The sequence below is a fragment of the Pinus tabuliformis genome, chromosome 6 (genome assembly GCF_031772625.1).
Source record: "Pinus tabuliformis cultivar Carrire ecotype Pingquan chromosome 6, CPIR1, whole genome shotgun sequence".
NCBI classification, from domain to species: domain Eukaryota; kingdom Viridiplantae; phylum Streptophyta; class Pinopsida; order Pinales; family Pinaceae; genus Pinus; species Pinus tabuliformis.
This window is the reverse complement of record NC_142292.1, coordinates 1,596,723,604-1,596,742,649: the sequence shown is the minus strand read 5'-3', so window position 1 is coordinate 1,596,742,649 and position 19,046 is coordinate 1,596,723,604. Positions and strand designations below refer to the sequence as shown.

General features: G+C 36.5%; 1 non-coding gene across 1 annotated transcript; it reads left to right on the top strand.

Annotated features, from left to right (window-relative positions):
* The first annotated feature begins 8,057 nt into the window (after positions 1–8,057).
* TRNAS-AGA (transfer RNA serine (anticodon AGA)) lies at positions 8,058–8,139 on the top strand. Its single transcript has one exon. It is a non-coding gene; the product is annotated as a tRNA-Ser (tRNA).
* Positions 8,140–19,046: the final 10,907 nt, after the last annotated feature.

Sequence of the window (19,046 nt, the reverse complement as noted above, 5' to 3'; positions counted from 1 at the left end):
AAATTGCACCGTCATAATTTAAAACTATTTAAAAATAATAAATTTTGTTGTCCGTGTTGAACAATTAAATGTATGGTGCATTTAGTAGATTAAATGCACCGGTGTGTTTATTTAAATATCCGCACCAGTTAACATAGCTATTTTTGGCTAACAATCATTTAGTTTATGTATAAACTATATTGAATTGCTTTTGTATTGAATGTACATGTTTTATATTGATAAAAATTGTCTAAGAAGTTGTCAAGTAAAGAAAATATTGATCGGCACAATGAGAACACATCCAAAAAAATAGAAAAGGCAAGTTCTTTGTAAATACTTTACAAAATCAATATGGTTGAACTATATGTAAGTTAACTAATATGTATTGGTTAATGTGTGTCATGCAGAGCCACAAAATGAGGAAGGTTGATAAAATTGTTTCTAATCTAAGTGCAGAAGAGTGTAAAAGCCCAATAGAAAAATTGCAGAAGGATGAATCTGGTGAATGAAAAAATACTATTCAATATGAGTTTTTTCTTTGAATTTTCATTAATAACATACTTAATAATATTAGATAACATGTTTCAAACAATCTATTAATTCATATATGTTTAATGTTATACAGGGAGAAACAACTAAGGAAAAGTACAACGTTGTTCTAAGAAAAGAAAAATTATAGAGCATGTAAGTAATGATGAATCAGTCCTTAGTTCATCTGTAGTGGTGCTGGAGGTTAATGAAAGGAGGATTTGTTTTTACAAAACTCTGAGGGATATAGTGGAACAAACTTATAGACACACTTTCCACTTACAATACAAAAATTAATCCAATGATTCCAAGAAACAAATTATATCTAAAACTATAGGAAGCATTTCCAGAGCAATGGTCAATGAGACCTATTAGACTTGCAATAGAAAAACATACACCAACAAAAAAGAATCATTCTAAAGATAATATTCCTAATTAAAATGATTTTCTAGAATTATATGTATATATTACTACAAACCATTCATTTACTAATATCAATTTTGTTATATTTAGTTTTCATATATCAACATAAAAATAGTTTATTACTTTTTTCAAGAGTATTATGAAAATCTCAAAGGATCAGTGAGCTGATATGCAAAACATGCCAGTAGGAATGTCCAAAAAAGTCTACAAGGAGATGGTCAAAGAAATGGACATAATTGCATCACAGGAGGATCCACTTTAATAACGTGCTTCAAATGTATGTAATCATGATTGACTTGGTACATATAAACAAATAATTTAGCATTAAATATTAATTTTCAAGTATTTTCCTGTAGAAAGGAAAACAAAATGGAACTCATTTAGCACATAAAACAGGACGACGTGGAAGAAAAGGGTTGATATCAAAGTTTGTGAGTAAACCTTTTAAGAACCCAAGATTTCATTTTTGTATATTTTAAATTTTTTTACAACAACGATCCTTGAATGTCTTCAAGTAGGTGCTAACATACAAAAAGAGCCATAGTAAGAATTGATTGACATTGGGTTAAATATGGGCTGTGAGTATATGTTGGGATATCAGAAATTAATTGTGGAATTTGTAAGTATATATGTTGTTTTACTTCTCTAAGCTTATATCTAATAGAACAAAAAAATACTTTATATTAAATCTATGGAAACAAAGTATCAAACTATGCCAACAAAAGAGTTGTTGCAACAATGCATGAGACTTGGTTTTGAAACCATGTGTACAGTTCATGAGTCGCTTTTTTCTATAGTACATTGTTATTCAATTCACATTGATGTATACTATTTATTTCAATTTTCATTATTCTCACCAATGTAGATACACTCCTTACACTTTATTTTTATGCTTGTAGATGGAACAAGATCGAGAAGACAAAAACAATCAATGTAATCAACAAAAGATTCATCCGAATAACCCAAGTCATGGAACTAGATTGAGAACTGACAAAAGCTCCAATGAAGAATGATGATCTATTTTGATATCATTGCAAGTTGTTGTATTTTTTGAAATAACTGTTTGTGCAAATCAGACATTTTGTTTAATGTAATGGACATAATGTCTCAATTAAAAGACAAAGGGTTACTAATAACTATCCCATTTTGTATGGAAAAGAACCTCTTATTGATATATAATAAAAATAAATTTTAATTCATTCTATTGTGTTATCTAATGTCATTGTGTAATGTTACATCACTGATTAAAGATATGAATGATTAAATATTATAATGAGGAGATGTGAAATTTGTTAATATAATAAATTAATCCAAACATCATATACAAATGCACTAATCAAAACTTAATTTATATGAATATTGTTATAAGATAGATGTCGATTTTTTGATGAATAATGGATTTTAAAAATCATAATAATTGCATTGTCATAGGTTGATGTTTCTAAAAAAGAGAAAATCTCATACAAAAAATCAACGCGTCCGTAACATAAATAGGCACTGGTGCGTTATGTTATCTAAAAGCATCATTATGCCATTGTTTTTGCATGGTCGGTGTCTTTTCTAAAAATGACAACATTGGGGCATTATACTCTTCAAACACCGATATTATTTGAATTTAACGCTTCATTGCATTGTAATTCTTAAAGCACCAGTGCTTTCATAGAACTAATGCCCCGGTGCTACAAAATATTATTTTCATCCCTGGTGCAATAATCAAATTAATAACATCATCTCTTTTATATTAGTAGTGCACTGATTATTTCATACAAATTATACATATTGGAGCTGTGAATTTAAATAAAACCACTGGATATATAATATTCTTTTGCCTCCCCAGGTGTCATTCCTGAAAGGTATGCCTCGAGGAATTTTTTTAATATATACGCACCGAGCGGTATACATTTCGGGCATCGATGTTCTTTACATTTAATGCCTTGATGCGTTTAGTTATGTATACAACCTCGATGCTTTTATATATTTATCATACTAGTGTTATTTTTCCATGAAGAACACAACTAAAAAAACATCCGCTAAAACCTCCGGCCACCCAGATTTTTTCAATTGTGATGAAAAAATTGTTATAATCTCAAATAAACATCCACTACCGCAAACAAATGTTTTAGCAAAGGTTTTTTTGTGATAGGGAAATGCTAAAATAATTCTTATTGCCTCTAATATTGATATAAAAGAGAGTTTCTTCAAAGTATATTCCTTCAACATGGCCATATCCTTTACATACTATTTGACCTTCTTCCTTATAACTTATCTGACCTTATTTAACTTATTCCTAAAGACCCATTTTTTACCCAAAACATTTGTATTTATTGGTCTTGGAACTAATTCTCGGGTCTTTTTTTTTCCAATGTGATCTATTTCCTCATTCATGATACTTATCCAACGCTTATATTGACTTGCATGAGAAAAATATTTGGATTTAAACATGGAAACATGGTAATATGTGCTAAACTAGGGGTTCCTATTAGCTTTCTTATAGTTTTAACTCTTACTTTTCTATCACCAAGAATTTGATTATTAGGGTGATTCTTTTGCACATACCTTGAAGGAGGTTTTGGATAAAAGAATTATGCTTATGCTTATTCTTACTCTTCTGATTCGTCATGTTGTTCTACTACACACTCATTGTTGATTTGATTAATTGGGTTGATACATCTTTCTTGCTTCTCCTTGTGAGGTAAATATCCATCCACTTTTATATCAATGGTTTCTAAAATATTGCATAATATTTTATTATAACATATATAGCTTTTTCTCTTAGTTGAATATCCTAAAAATATCCCTTCATCTGTTATAGCATAAAACTTACCAATATTGGCCTCATTAATTAAGATGTATCACTTTCTACCAAAGACTTTGAAGTGCTTTATTAAGGCCAATTTTCCATACCATAACTCATAGGGAGTCTTGTCATTGTTTGGCTTGATGTGTGCTTTATTTAAAATATAAACTATTGTATGCACAACTTTAGCCCAAAAGGTGTTTGGAATATTTCTCTCATCTAACATTGCTCTATCCATTTTTTGTATTGATTTATTTTTGCCTCCTACCACACTATTTTTTGTGGGTGTTTGCAATTAATAATTCACTTGTTATTCCATGTTCTTCACAAAAATAATCAAACTGTTTTGAAGTAAACTCCCCACCTCTTTTAGACCTTAGAAAATTCAATTTACAATTAGTTTGATTTTCAACAAGGGCTTTGAAGACTTTAAACTTATCAAATGCTTCAAATTTCTCTTTCAAAAATGTAACCCAAAGAAGCTTGTTATAGTTAACGATAATTAGAATGAAATATTGTTCTTCATTGGAGTTTCAATTCTTGAAGATCCACATAAGTCTATATGAACAATTTGCAAAGCCCTAGTTGATGAGTGTTCCTTAGCCTTAAAGGGTACTTGAACTTGTTTACCAATGTGACATGATTTGCAGACTATATTGTTAAGCTTTAAAACCTTTGGAAAATTCGTTACAACTTGCCTCTTATTGAGCTTCACCATATGATCAAAATTTAAGTGTTTCAACCTTTTGTGTGATAACCAACTCTCATCTAGCTTCTCCAAACATCATTTCTCATTTTCCTCATTGAGTATGTACAGATTACTTCGTGTTCTCATAACCTTTGCTACCACTTTCCCTATGTTTTTTGTGTTTATTTCACAATTATTGGAGTAAAAAGGGGCATCATAACCCTTGTCACAAATTTCACTCACACTCAACAAGTTATGTTTGATCCCATCCATAAAAAAACATTTTAAGCCTCAACTCTTCTATTTTCCAAGCTAATTGTTCCTTTGCCCATGATTTTTCTTGAAGCATCATTACCAAAGGTAGCATTGCATGTCTTATCTTCTCTTAGTCATAATAATTTACTCTTATTGTTGGTCATATGTTTGGAGCATCCACTATCCACATACCAATGGTTGCTTTGGCTTTGGGCATATAAGGCAATGCCACATTCTTCCTTCATTTCTTCCTTTTTCTCCTTCCATGTCTTGGGTCCACTTCCTACCAAAATTTATGTATTTTTTAAAATCTCTTACATAACATCTGTCTAATACCTAGTAAGTCAGTGTAGGTCATGTTTTCGGGACAATTTGTTGTCTTCCTCCCCACCTGGGTTCAAAGCTCAAGTTATGACATGTTTTTTTTTAACATGATTGTCTACCTTGATTCCTCATAATATAAGGTAGATATTGTTCATGGATGTAGGTAGTACCATATTGATATAGTGAACCACAAAAAAGGAGCACCTATATAATACCTAGGTTAACATTAGCCTATCAATATAATAAAAAACATGGTTCATATGCACATTCTCTTTTTACTCTTAATTTTGTAACTCATCTTTGCTTCATAATGAAAGCCAATTACAACTTATTCATGGTTTATAAAGCTAGAAAATTCTTCACACAATTGAAGATCAATTCTTCACTTGAGTGGTAGGGACTAAGTTGCACATGACTTGCTAAATATTTGTCCTTTATCATGCTACAACTATATTATATAATATGTTGGATGACATGAGGAAGAAATGAGCTCTACAGCTAGGGTTTCTCTAGTATTTACAACTCTGCAAGTTTAGATCCGAAGGTTTTCTCGCAAATTCAAACACCGGTTGATGTTGTGTGTGGTTGCCAATGACTAGTTTCTAGAGATCAAGATTCGTTGGATGTTGACGTTGTTGATTTAGTTGGATGCATAATTTGTTTAAACATATTGTAGGTCCAGGGCAATATATTTGGGCCTACATTGTAGGAAGTATCACAAATATAGAGCAAGGCTCCCTTTGTTGAATGATTTTTCCATGTTCACCATGCCATTAAGGACATGGTTGCATTCAAATGCATGCTTCCGACTCAAAAATCGTAGGGGCCTTCTTCTCCTCTCCCCTCCACAAATTTGTGAAAAAAATGTGTAATATCCCTGCAGTGGAACTCTCTCCTTCAAATCCATGCAAGAGAGCCTTAGCTCTCTAAGAAAAAAAATTGGTTGGAAAGTTGATCGTCTTGTGGCCGAATCTAAAATCTGTTGAAACCTAGATCACAAAACAATGGGCCCTTAAGCTTCAATCTCAGGTAACTTTATTTGTAGTACGTAGGGGCTTCTATGTATTTTTGTTTCTCAACAACATGAAAAGAGATTTTATTTTTAGATAAGAACCATATTTCATGGGGTCTAGAGGCCTTTTTATCACTTCATGGATTATAGATTTCAGTCCAGATTATGAGATTATTGTTGTGTCAGTGTGGGTCCGACTACCACACCTCCCTCTTCATCTTTGGGGGCTTGACACCCTAAAATACATTGGAAGAAAGCTTGGTCACTATCTAGATAAAGCTGAATCAAAAGGACATCAATTTTCATGTGCTCGCATTTGCGTTGAGGTAAACTTCAATGAAGGTTTATCATAGGCCATAAATATTAGTCTAGGAGAATGGGGCCATATCCAGGAATTAGAATATGAGTATTCCCTTCAAGTACAATGATTGTCATACTCATGGGCAGTTTGCCAAAAGTGGCTCCTAATAAATAAAAAAAAGAAGAAGCAGGCCCAAGCCCCTATTTCTAAAGAGTCTAGTTTCCAACCGGCACAAAGCGAAGAAGGAATCAACCAAACAAGGTTGTAGCCCCAAAGAAATATGTTGAAGTAGATCAAGTGCCAGAACCTTGCTTCAACAGAATTTATTTTGAAGCTCTTCAAGATCCAAAACAAGACAAAGATACCCCTCTCGACGAAACCCCAAATGAGGATCAAGGAAATACAAAAGTGTTGGTGGAGAATGCAGAGCATGCTCCTTCACGGGTTACCTCTCTAGATTCAGAGTCATATTTTGAGGAAAGAGCATTGGCATTGACACACTCCAAGCTTACAGAGATGAAGAGATTTACCCCGCAGCTTTACCATAAAGCTATGGCAGTTAGCTCATGCAAAATCATGCATGGGAGGCATTGCTGAAAAATCCCTCTCCTCGAATGTAGTAGAACCACCTCTCACAAGAGGCAAGAAATCCAATAAAGAAAAGTGGGAATGCGAAACATATGCTAACTTAGCTTTAGGATCCTAACTCCACATAGACTCTTTGTTCCAAAAACCTCCTGATAGCTCAATGTTTTGTTTCTACATTCTCTTATGCTCACAATATGTAAGAATTTACTCTTATAAACATGTCGTAGGACTTAGTTGTAGTACTGGTGGAAATTATTAAGATTTGTTTCCCACAAATTTAGTTAGTACCTTAGTAGAAAAACCCATGGAATAAATTATAATGTAATGTATTCCGATACATAGTTTAATGAAGTCCTTACTCATTTGTGTTTGAAAAAAAAAATTAAAAAAATTGTGAATTTAATTGTAATACTGTGTGCAAAAAGTTTTTGCTAAACAAGAACTCCAAATATTTTGAAAAATCTTAATCATAACCATTACAAATAAAAAAATTCTCGACTTTCAATCATATATATATATAATCCAAATTGTTTTTGGGTTGAAATTGATCTAAAATGCTGATATTCAAAAACAAATTTCAATTAAATTTTTTATGTTTAAAAATAAACACGGCAAAAATACATTTTAATAACGCAAAATAATTACAATAATATAATTCATTTAATAACATTTTCTCCTATTCACGATAGCGAGAGAAAACTAGTATCAATTGAATAGTTGGAGATATATTTTATACCTTATCAATTTCCATTAGGCTTCACTTTTTCAACTTTAATTCAAAGATTTACACTTTTGATGTATGTATATATAAAAAAAAAAGCATGATAAAATATAAATACTTTTAACGGTTTTACCTAAATTTTGAATTCAAAGCATCGCAATGGAAAAAAATCACAGGGCATTTGAAGAATTTTAACAGCCGTAAACATATTTAATGAAAACCATTACATTATTTAATAAATAGAAGTTTCACGCTTGAAATTGATTCTCGCTCCGAATAGGGCTGGAACCTACAACTTTTTACTTAGGAAGCAGATCTACCGAAATGCAATAATAAATTCGTTCGGATCATTATGCCTTTCCAATTTTGTATTTTAATGTGTATTAAAATCTACTCTCAATTTAAATAAGAGATATGGAGGCACGGTTTTTCTACATCCCTGTGGACGTGCCGGAGTGGTTATCGGGCATGACTAGAAATCATGTGGGCTTTGCCCGCGCAGGTTCGAATCCTGCCGTCCACGACATGTATCGTCATGTATACATTATAGGTTGTTTCGATGTGATTCATAATCTAAAATTTTAATATTTAGATTTACTTTTATTTTGTTATGGAGATTCTTAATTTTAAATAGGTTTTGTTACTATATTATTGTTTATCAATACGTCTATGTTGGAGCTACATTAAAATATATAACAAGAATTTTAATGTTAGATCTGAGATTTTTGTGATTCATAATGTAGAATTTTAATATCAAGATTTACTTTTACTTTATTATAGAGATTCTTAATCTTAAATAGGTTTTGTTACTATATCATTGTTTATCAATACCACATGCACAAAAAAATACCTATTTGCTAAAATTATGATTACGCTAAGTGGAGGGCCACGGGTGAATTAGTGTAATGGCCAATTTAACCAAATTAAACAATTCATCATCACTGAACACATAGAAATACAACAATGAAATCAACCATCATATGTATATACAAGGACACTATAAATTGTTTCAGTCCATGATGGCTACATTATGAACTGTTTTAATGATTATAATGTTTCTTAGATATGTGTGAAACATCTTGTGGGAAAATACCACAAATCTTTTTATCTTCTTCCTAAATATTTGATTACAATAGTTTACTGACATCAACTTAAGGAGACATTGATCCCCTTTAATCAAATTGTAGGCACCAACCTGCTTTAGTCTACAACCTAATTGAGGAACCAACCTCATAAATATGTAAGTACCCAATTGTTGTAGGCTTCAACCCGATTTTGGCTCTAACTTGATGTAGACTCCAACCTGATGGAGGCACCCACCTCCTCAATTAATTTGTATGCACCAACCCCCAAATCTTAGTGGTGCTCCCTTTCATAACATTCTCACATTGGATCCACAAGCATTAACTTCAGGATAAAAATTCCTTTTTGCTCAACAACACCCCTATTCAAATAGTATACCAAACACCATACTTCATACTCAACAAAACTTCATTACTCGTACTAATGTACAATAGACTTTTATGTTCAACAAACTTCACATTCAAACTTCATAATAAACTTCATTATCATGGACAACAATAGATTTCATGTGCTTAACCATCATGGATAACATACTTGATTGGCATGATCTCAACATTATAGACAGGTAGCAAGATTCATGTATGCATTACTTCATTGCTAAAAAATAACCAACAAACTTTATTGTATTCAGGACTCCAACAATCTTCATTGCTCAAACATGATAGCATGGTAGACTTCATAAGAAGCTTTCATTTCGATGCGCTCTTCAAGAAGACCTAATCACAAAATGAAAATAGCACTCGACCTAGTTATAATAAAACTCAAAACACCGACTTGACTTCTATGCAAGATATAACTCAACCTACGAACAAATATAACTCTGCCTTTAGCCTTCAAATACAAGCTTTGTCATTTGGTCCATCTTGGCCTGCACAAAACTTGGGCTTGCAAACAAATCCCCCAATACAAAAAAAAATATAAAATAAAATTGCTCTAGGCCCTATGCTTCCTTAATTGCATTGCTCAATGATCAACTACCCTGGAACAAGAAGAATAAATATCAAGTACAAGATCAGTTCTTGGCCATGTAGCTGTCACATTCAATCTATGTGCGTTGCACCACGAGAACACAATTCTTGCATTAGATTTCTCACATTGTAACCCCGTAATTAAAATTTTTATTGTTCATACACATCGACCACTCTGCTCTCACATGTCCATATGTTGCTCTATGTAAACAAAGACCCCATAAAATTGATTTTTTTCACCTTATCGACGACATATCACACTTGCAATTAACATCACATAGCTTCCTGAAACACACCACACACTTGCAATTCAATCATAGAGCTACCTGAAACACACTATGCTTGCAATTTTAATCGAATAATTAAGTGTCATTTGGCACCACATATTTATACATGTGAACTGATACATAAAACCAATTATAAATGACCAAATTTGAAGTTTGATTCAATGGTTATGTAATGGGGTTGACATGATTCTTTGTTTGACCATCTAACAAATATCGTTGACTCGAATATCATTTAGCTAACATAACCGACGTTGATGCCCTTGGGGGCTAATCATTTTAGCCCATAGAACCACCTTGTGAAACCATGCTCTTATTTGCTAATCTAGTTAAAAACTTGTCCCTCGGGCGCTTACATTTTTTCCATGTGACCACATCACCAAATCATGTGCTTAAACCATTGTGTCCATTTCTAGCCTGATGGCCCTCGGGGGTTTAACATTTTGGTCCATGTGTCTGAACCATATAACTGTGCTCTTAACTATCTGAGGGCATTTTGGTGATGAGGTCAGCATGATGAAATGTTGATGTCATCGTGCCATGTGGCATGCTCATACATCACCATGTCATCATGCTATCACGTCATCTATCCATGTGGTTGAAATCTCACCTATCCACATCATCCTATCCAATGCTCTATCATGGTCTACATGTCCTCGTTTCGTTATCTATGTTGTTTGCCACGTCATCTAAGTCCCAACACCTATCAAAGTCTACGTCATACCATGTGGACCATAATATGTCATATGTTGAGATGACTCAATTCCATGCCATGTTGCACGTCATCTGTGTACTTTCCACATCATATCATATCCATGTCATATAGGAAAGCACCTTTGCACACTATTGGTATCATGGCAACCCCCCATGGGAGTATTGGACTTGGGGGGTCGGGGGGTCTACGTTGGTCATGGTTGTTGATTATACCTCCACCAAACCACCATGATATTGGACTTTCCCCCCCACCCCCCTTTGCGTTAATGTTCAGTACCAAGGGAAGCTAGTGACACACGAGGGTTGTTAAATCTGAGCACATTCGAGTCGATAGATAATTCATCATTCAACATGTTTGTCACATCTATATTAAACTTTGTGCTATTTTTTACCTCTACCATTTCCATTCATCATGAATCATTGCAATCTTCCTAATCCATCGACAACGCTGCAAAATATATAACAGTTTTGGGGTTTGAACTATTTTGTGCACTAATACACTTGAAATTAGCTTTTCTCCTTATTCCTCTAAATTTTGACCAAGTGCCATATATCGTTGGAAAGATATCAAAGAGATTCATCCAAATAAACCATTTCCATGTTCATTTCAAAATCATGACCAAAAATCTTGAGGCTTCCATACATCCTTTGACATTAATGATATTAGTTGTCATCAATGACAATACATTGGCCAATAATGTACCCCTCTTCAATTGATGGTGTAATACCCTCCTCCCACATCTACCCAAGCAACCGAGAAACCAGGGTAAACACGTGACGAGAGGCCACTATGATATGATGCGACTTTCTAAGTCACGTTAAGGAAGTGGAATCGACAGAAACACACCATACAAACCTTTAACATCAACATTAGGACCCTCAAGAAATAATCCAACCTTTCTGCCAGCCAGCCCCTAGGTCCCATCGATATTTTGGACCACTTGACCCTTGGACGTTCCTATGCTATAGGCCTACCAACGTCTAGGAGAATCTAGATGTTCCCATTGTATAGGCATGCCAATGTCCAAGGACTATTTTTCTCAGTGTTGTGCCATCACCCCTGGGATTTTAGCCATTTTTCAGGCCTAGAGCCCAGGTCACTGCCCAGAATTGAATGACACCTTTAGAACAGTAAGATAACAGATAAATGACAGTACAAATGCAATTAATTTAATAATACCTTGTGTGGACCCTTACTGGCCATGACATGCATTTAATCGAACGTATCACGAATATGTAATCTACAGGTGTAAATAATATATCTGAGTATAGGGGTCTCATACTTAGCTGAGAATCACAAAGAGGCATTGATGCCTCAACACATTAATTTCAATTTCATCCATTAGGTCATAGATACATTGTTCATTCATTTGCAAGTAAAAACATGATGAGAGCCATACATAGATATTTTCATAAAACACATAGATAACCAACATAATACCAATATAAATACCAATGAAATCACAGCCATATGACCCACATATAAACCAGTATAATACTCATAGAAATACAAGGAGAAATTACCTCATATTAATGATGCAAAATCCAAACCCAAGATGGGACTTCCACGTTCCACTCGATCTTAGAATGGCTAAGCCAAATCTCTCTTCATCCATTCAACCCCATGCCATATTCCAAGCATGAATGTGGGATCTCATAAAACACATCAATCAAAACCATCCAAGGCTTCGAGAGGCCAGCCACCTCAACCCATCAAACAGTGATTCCACCTCATGATCGGACACCATGAAACCATCATCAGATTGGTCTTTATCCAAGCCTTTGAGGGCTCTAGAGCATTTGTTCCAACCAAAGCTCCAGGACTAGTAACTCAACCCACAACTTTTACCGGGCTCCAGAGTGTTTGTCCAACAAAGGTTCCAGGACTAGTAATTCAACCCACCAAGGGCTCCATATCGTTTTCCCAACCAAGGCTCTAGGAACTAGTAACTCAACCCAAGCTAAGGAAACATGAGAACCAACCAAAACAAAACAATGAAATGAACCCACCATCTCCATGACTATCTAGGAAATGGCAAGGCTTGGAAATCCATTACCAATATCGACCATCCCCTATGCCAATGATAGATATAACCAACAAACCACATGCATATGCCATTCATGCCAAAATTAGTGAGGAAAACACACATGCAACTCGGTACCTGCAAGGAAAACACATTGTAGTTGTTGATCTAGATGTCCTATTGTGCTTTCCTGCTCTTCCTTTGCCTTCTTGCTCCAAAAATCCAAGTATGCCACACCCTCCAAGAGTGCTCCAAGAACAAATCTAAGTATCCAAGAGTATGAGAGAGAGAGAATAATGAGAAATATTCAAAACTGAACTGACAAAAGGTTACCAATTGATTCTCAGAAGCCTTTTTATGAATTAGACCTCTATTTTATTCATTTTCCATTATTTTCCTTCATTTTCCTCCTTACATGCAACTTGTGACCTTTCACCTCCCTTTTCTCCTAATTTCCATAAATAAATGTGCAAAAGATGCCATTTTGCCTTTCCAAATCCTTAGCCATTTCCTTTTCCAATTTCCTTAGCCATTTAATAACCAAATGAACACCCACACAAGGATGTTTTTCCCAACATTTAGCTTAGAATAAGTGTCCCATCAATCGTGGTTATTATTTTTCCTTTATTAACTTTTATTACATGGAATTTTCACCAGGGCTATTACAGAACTCTCCCCCTTGGGGGAACACTGTCCTTAGTGTTCAACAACACATATAACCACAAAACTGCTATAAGCAAAAGATATTGTCGATGGAGCTTTATAACATAGCTCGTTGTAGCATATACAATGATCATCTTGCTAAGAAGCAAACCAACATGGAAACATATAACATCATAATGACATGACACCCATACTTCTTTTTGAAGCGTTATAACATAGCTCATGGCAGTACTTACATCCATATACATATGTACATATACCAAAATCACCAAAACATGTACCAAAACATATACCAAGACATATAGCAAAACACCATACCAAAACTGCTTTGCCTCAACCGGAAAGCAAAGAAGGATACATAGCCTGCATCTAGTCCGCCATCTCCCATGTAGCGTCTTCGGGCCCAAAGTGCTTCCATTGCACCTTAACTTGCTTGATTGCTCGGCTCCATAGAATGAGGATATTTTTCTGCAATATACACTGAGGCTCTGGTTGGAATTCTCCATCTGGTTCTACCCGCAATATAGACCAGTCAATCCCATGATCAACATCTTTAACATAATTATTAAGAAATGACACATGGAAAACATCATGGACTTTCACTATCGGAGGCAGTGCAAGTCGATGGGCTACCGACCCAATCCTCTCAACAATACTGAAGGGTCCACAAAACTGTGGTGCCAACTTGCCACATGATCCAATCCACAAGGATCTCTTCCTTAGTTTGATGCACAAGTACACCTGTTCCCCAACCTCGAACTCCTTGAACAAGTTGTTCTGATCTGCATAGCTCTTCTACCTATCCTGTGTTGCCTTTAGATTATTCTTTATAACTTGCATCTCCTATTCCATGTCTGTCAACATGCCCAGTCCAATCAATACCCTGTTAAGTGGATCACTCTAACTGATGGGAGTATTGCAACTTTGCCCATAAAGGGCCTCAAACAGACTCATATTCAAAGATTACTGATACCCATTATTATAAGAAAACTGTACAACTCCTCAAATATTCCCGATTCCTGATATTGATCTTTATCCACTAGCATATCCTCCATTTTGAGTTTCCACAACTCAAAAATCTAACCATTAAATTTCTCGATCTCTATCTTTCCACTGCTTGCCATATTCTTCCACCATAAGAATCGATCCCACTGATCTCCCATTGAACAAGGTCTACCACAAGCCCAAGCAAAACCCCTCAGTAGCAAAGGCATCCCCTTGAAGCCAAAACACCATTGATAGAAAATGTAGATTTTAACCCCGTACAGAAATTACCTACATACGAATTATAAAAATAGAAAATAAACAATGGTGAGAGCATAAAACATAAAACAAATATACATAGATATTTTCTCCCTAGATCCCAAAACCGGGACTACCAAATTGATTTTTCATTATATTCCTTTCAATGTTACAATACATATATATACATGTTGAAGAATCTATAAACTCCAATCCATTAACCCTGGATGAGAACATAACCGTAGTTCCCTTGACTGGATCTACAAAATACCATGCACAGAAGACCATCATACCCAAAACCATGTGCAAAATACATGCACTAAACCATAGGTAGGTCCGTCCACCTTCCCCCTTGTGACCCCCCTGTGTGTGGGGTAGTCCTAGAAAGAATATAACACACACCCAAAATTTAACATGGTTACTAACCATTTGTTGCTTGAATTCTGGAGGAAGGACATTCCACCTTTCTTAAACGGTCTCCTTGCTCAACTTCTCTAGTTTTGCTCTATCTGAGAAAGAGAGCATGTATGCAATGGCATCTAGTGTTGTTCTGATTATTACCTTATCCCCTTGAGATGAGATAATGACTCTTTGATTCAAAAAATATGAGCTTACACACCAGGTCACCATCTCCAAAAAGTGAAATACTTGTGGGATAATGACCAGGACCAAGTTTGATGTAGATAGGTGATTGTGGTCTCCTATCATATCATTGGTACTCTGAATTATCTGACTATATTTCATTATATCATAAGTGATTATTATCGGATCTCAGATATTTGTATCACCATCGTAAAAATTAGGTTATTTGGTCTTTTCCATTAGTTCAACATCAATAGAGCTCTTGACATATGAGGGTGCCATCAGAAAAGGGAAAATTGATGAGAATGGATAGTTGATTGATGAGGAAGAAAACAGAAAAGGAAGATTATCAAATGGATCAAAAAATCAATGAGGATGTGCCACGTGGATGAAAGATATAGGCTAATGAGGTGGAGGGAGAATATTTTATATTTTGGACTGTAAACTGACTAGCACACACAAGTGGTCGAGTTTAGGGTTCTTTAGAAAATTTAGCTTGGATCTGGTGTGTTAGAGGAAAATTCATCTTGTGAATGGAATAATAAGCTTAATCCAAATAAGTGTCCTTGTCGTAAGGAAGGGTTTTTTCATTATGTGTGTGTTTCTTCATGAAGAGGTGGCTACAATTTAATTTTTTACTCAAATTTTCAAATTAAAGATGAGTAGGGCCTTTAATAGGTAAAATTTGTGAACAATGTGCAAATTGATGGTTTGAAAACATGAATTTGGACTCAAAGGGCTCGGAAAAGAGAAAATTAACTCTACAGGTGCGCATGGTGAGTTGGAAGTTGAATTGTAGTAAGTGAAAAATAAATGGGCCCATTGACCCCTTTTTTTTTGAAATTGGGGATGATGTCATGCCAATGCCACCATGACATGGAACAGGCCACATGTCAAAGGTGACATAGTAGGGTGATGACATTGAGAGGTCCTGTGGTGGAAGGTTGTTCTTAGTAGGAGAACGACATGGAGGGTAGGTTACCTAGGCATGGTAGTCATATGTGTTTGGGATTAGTTACTTGGTAAGTAGTGGCGTGGTGATGTCGATGTGGAGGGTCACATGGAAGCCTTCACAACCCTCTTAGAATCTCTTTTGAAACTTTTAGAGTGGTGCGGTGGGCATGGGAGGGCACCATGTGGCCCTCTTTTCACCCTCCTGGCGAATTAACAATAGAGCACTTTCGTGGCATGGAGGCATGTGGGTTGTCAGATCACCTGGCCTCGATCATACAGTGGGTGTGTGGTATGTTAGATCACCTAACACACCCACCATCTGATCAGTGGACTAGGAAGCTCCACCCTTCGACGCTCCAACATTGTGCACATGTGTTTTCATATCGATGCTCGTCTGCCCGCGCCATCCTAACGCTCACCCAATGGCGCCCTCTAGGAAGGTTTCTTTTACTTTGACCCTTCTATAGTGACATCCCCTGGTTAATATTTATTTCTTTTTTTTTCCAATGAAAAAATCAGTAACCTTTTATTTAAAAAATGAAAAGTTACACTTGCAGATGCATTAAGCATTTCTGTGTTATGCCCATAGGGCTCAAGTGCTTTCGCACCCCATGCAATGTTAAGAAATTAACGTGCACTAGAAGAAGAAGAAGAGAAAGAGAGAATAGGGGGGAGGGCAGAAAAACTGAAAACCGGTAGTGAGTAATGGACTCACCCTTCAAGTTTTTCTCCCCTTTTTCTTTTCGACCTTGCGCCACTCACCTTGAGTTGGCTCGATCGAAGCTATGACTAACTGTGTTTCTACTTTCTGTGTAGCTGTTTCCTTGTCTGAATCTGAAGTGTCTGAGTGATGATGCCTTTTGGTCCCTCCCATATTCAGATCCTCGTTTGCCTTCTCTCCCTGATTTGTGTGGAACTGTGAGGCCTTGTTATCTGATGTGGTTCCCTTCTGGGTCTCCATTCCTTGAGAGACCTCTGCATTCTCTGTGGGGGTATCTTCCTCTTCTGCTTCTGATTCTTCATCCTCTGAGACGGGGGGTGGAAATTGCCATCCCTTCCTCTGCTTCCCTTTCTGCTTCTTTTTGCTGTTTACTTTCTTTGCTTCTAGACATGTGCTTTGCAAATGTCCTGTCTGCCTATAGAGCCTACATCTGAATGCAGTGTTTTCGTAGTCTAGTGTTTGCAACCAATTTTGTTGTTTGTAGATCAGCCTGATGTTGTCTGGCAACCCTTTACTTAGATCTACTTCCACACAAATACGTGCGAAAGTGTAGACCCTTTCATCAATCCTTTCCAGATCTGTTTTGAGATATTTCCCTATACTGTTCCCGATGCCTTCCAGTACTCATTCACTCCAAAAGTGAAGGGGAAGGTTGTATAGGTGGACCCAGACCGGCACTTTGGATACCGTCATTTTGTTTGGATCGAAATCTTGGAACCATGGGGTCATAAATAGCCCCGATGTTCCCCAAAACCAAGGCCCAGCACTGATGATTGTATCTCTAACTTCCTTGGATGCAAATATTACTATAAAAAACCCCTTGGAGCATAGATGTATATCACATTCCATGGTCCATTTGGTGAAGATCCAGTGGAATAGGTCCATTGGTTTTGGCCAGAAACTGTTAAAATGGCAGATTAGGGCCCGCGTTTCATAGGACTTAACGAAATCATCAAGCCCTGTAGAATCAAAGTTAAGGGCTGGAGTTTGCCCTAGCTGATCTACTATGTATGGCCGAGGTGTATATCCACCTTGATCTGGAGAGGCCGCTAATTCTCTATTACCCTGTAAAATGTTTTTATATGAGAAACCTTCCTTGGGTTGATGTTGAGGTGCTGTCTTTTTCCCCTTGTCTCCTCCTAAGGTGCATGGCTGTCCCTGAGGCATAGCCCCTCCTCTCAGCTTGAGGTTTAAAGCAATGATTGATCCTGGACTTATCTCATAGCTTTTCAGCGATCTACTATCCTGGAGGGACAACCTACTGTTGACCAAATGTTGGATCTGAAATGGGTATCCCGTTACTGCCCATATTTGTTTTTTCAGCTGCAAGATAGTACTTTCTGCATGTACCCACACTAAGCAGGTTTTCCCCACAGGGGTTTTAATAAAAATCTGAAAAGGAGTTGTTATTACCTGTTCCGTCTGTAAACCATCTTCTGGATCTGGCCTCGTATCGGGTCGTTTTTCCTTGTGCATGCTTGGATCCACCAACCCTTTGCCTGATCTTTGCTTATTGCTGCTGATCTGCTTCCTGGGTTCTGACTGTTCTCGAATGTTGGCCTGATCATGTAGATCCAGGCCGGATCTGAGCACAAAACCCTCGGATCTGAGAAATTTGGGCCCCGTTTGGCCGCCAACGGGTTTCGATCTCATCCTGCCAGAAGTCCTCTGCACAAAAGAATATCTGCGCGCATGGTCCTTTGCAAAGATCCTGTTGTGCCCGGGAATCCCAGTAGCGCTGCTCATAGAGCCGCAGAGCCTCCTGCGAGATCTGACCTGCGCTCCATTGGGATCCCTCTCAGTAATGTTTATTTTCTCCAGTTGCTGCAATGTATGGCATGCAGAACCACTGCTCTTACAGAAATGTGGTGGACGAGACCCATTTCTCTGACTGCCACCATAGATCTTGCGGAAAGGACCAAACCCGATTCCATTTCTCAGGTAAATCTTACGTGCCATAGAAGCTACGCTGTCATGATGCCATTCAGAATCATATTGAGCAAGATCGGTCCAGTGGGGAAGCTCAATCTTTCCCGAAACCTTAAGATGGGCGGCGTAAGCCCTGACGAATTCGTGAGGTGAAAAATCTTTGACAGTACATGCCGTCGCCATAGAAGCTCCTTGCCGCAGGTTTTGATGAAACCCTCGAATTTGCAGACAACCAAATTCTAACTCAAAAGCGAGGTGTTCTTACA